Below are 1,944 nucleotides of genomic sequence, written 5' to 3'. Positions count from 1 at the left end.
TTGCCTTTCCCCAATCTCATAAGTATGGAGGCCAAGGTTTCAACTCCCAACACTTTTGAGCGGTTCCAAAAATAAAATAAAACAAAATCCCTTAAATGTTTATTGTAATTTCTTTTACCCGAAAGCCTTGAATGAAATTTTTAGTGAGTAATTTACAAGTAGCCGTAACAATCAATATTTTCCTTCTTGTCAAGAGAAGCACATTAAATGGAGTAACTTGCATCATCGTAGGGTCTGATAAGGAATTTGTTTATGCGGCCTTTTACTTTGCATTGTTTAGAGCCTACTTTTTGACTTTAGTTCATGACTCCAGTTGACAGTGAAGGCAACTTAACCTTTGAGCTATAGGCCTTTCCCTCTTCAAGAGAAGCCTATTCAAAGTGAAGAACCTGTCAAATGAATTCTCTATTTAAAGCATCGTTTAATGATTTTGTAAATTAGAGGAATTGGGAGCCTTAGGGATGCACTTTTTTAAGATGGAAAATTGAGAAGCACAAATAGTGTTTTTTGAAATGTTGAGTGGATCAATGGTATTATATCCTCATATTGATTGCATTTTAATATTAAAGATAGAGTTCCAGATACTTTTTCTCATGATGCATTTTATTTTACACTTGTTTTGAGTAAGTTTTGTAGTAATGTTCTCATATTTCTACTTAAGATAATATCTTGTAAGAAAGATGCTGGGAGTTAAAGGTTGTTTATTTTGCTTGTTGAGGTTGTTCCTGAATTTCTTTAGGCTTTCCAGGTCCTAATTCAAAATAAAGTATTCTATATTATACCAAAGCATGATTTCACCTGAAGTTAAGCATGAGATATTGAGATAATGATGATTGAAATTTCTCTAAAATGAATTTGTATGAAGTTTTGATGATTAATCGAATCATAAGATCTATTGGAGCAGGAGCCACTCCTAAAGGTGTTCTTAGAGTCATGGGTGTACCAGGGTTAACTATATATCATGTGAAGAGCCACTTACAGGTAATAAGATTTTATGAAATCATTTTTCCTTTTCATGCTATTATTTTGTTGCTTTTTCCTAATGTTATTTCTGTTGCATGTAGAAATATCGTCTAGCAAAGTATATTCCCGATTCTTCATCTGATGGTAAGGCTTATATATTCTTGATAAGTTATGCTTGCAACCTTTTGACTATGAATGCATATATCTTGTAGACATCCATCATAGACTAATTTTCTCTAAATTTCATTCATATAGGCTTGAAGGATGAAAGTAAAGAACCTGGCGATTTACTCTCTGGCTTGGATAGCTCTTCGTAAGTATGAAATTATTTTTAGTACTGTACAAACATGGTAGCCAAAGAGCTTATAGACATAAATCATGATGAACTTTATAACTCCCTCTCTAGAAGAAGTCAACTTTCCAGATCTCATTATTTATCCCGATATTTTTGTAACAACGTAGATGTCTACCTATTATCAGAGATTTTCTGTATATGAATTAACATGACAACTTCTAAATTCATTGTTAATATTTGTAGTATTATATGACAAATTTTATATTTATACTATTCTTCTATTCTTTCAGCTAGTTTGGTTTGTTTTAGAGTACTCTATAATGTTAAATTTCTATTTATACTATTCTTCTATTCTTTCAGCTAGTTTGATTTGTTTTAGATTACTCTATAATGTTAAATTTTTTTTGTTAAATTTCTTTTTTTTTGTTTAAAGATTCCTTCCTTCTCTATCCATTTTTCATAGTAAAAATGTGATCCAATTCTACTAACTCGAGCCCTTATATTTTCCTAATATATCTTCTCTTCATCTTATTCAAAAATCGAATTCTAGCCTTCCAAAAGGATCTCCCAATACACTTAGAAACTTTCCAATTATCATCCTGAAGTATCTTTTTGAAGTTCTCTACGTAATATTCAATATTTAAAATCTAATTAAACTTATAAGTATGATGCCTCCGCCCCCCTAA

At 31.1% G+C, this 1,944-nt stretch overlaps 1 long non-coding RNA gene across 1 annotated transcript; it reads left to right on the top strand.

The window, feature by feature from the left end:
• The first annotated feature begins 760 nt into the window (after window positions 1-760).
• On the top strand, window positions 761-1,247 carry LOC110036356. Its single transcript, XR_002295225.1, has 3 exons — window positions 761-981; window positions 1,065-1,107; window positions 1,219-1,247. It is a non-coding gene; the product is annotated as an uncharacterized LOC110036356 (long non-coding RNA).
• Window positions 1,248-1,944: the final 697 nt, after the last annotated feature.

This window comes from Phalaenopsis equestris, unplaced genomic scaffold (genome assembly GCF_001263595.1).
Source record: "Phalaenopsis equestris unplaced genomic scaffold, ASM126359v1 Scaffold205507, whole genome shotgun sequence".
Taxonomy (NCBI): Eukaryota; Viridiplantae; Streptophyta; class Magnoliopsida; order Asparagales; family Orchidaceae; genus Phalaenopsis; species Phalaenopsis equestris.
Note: the sequence above shows the minus strand (reverse complement) of the source record. Positions and strands in the feature narration are given on the sequence as shown.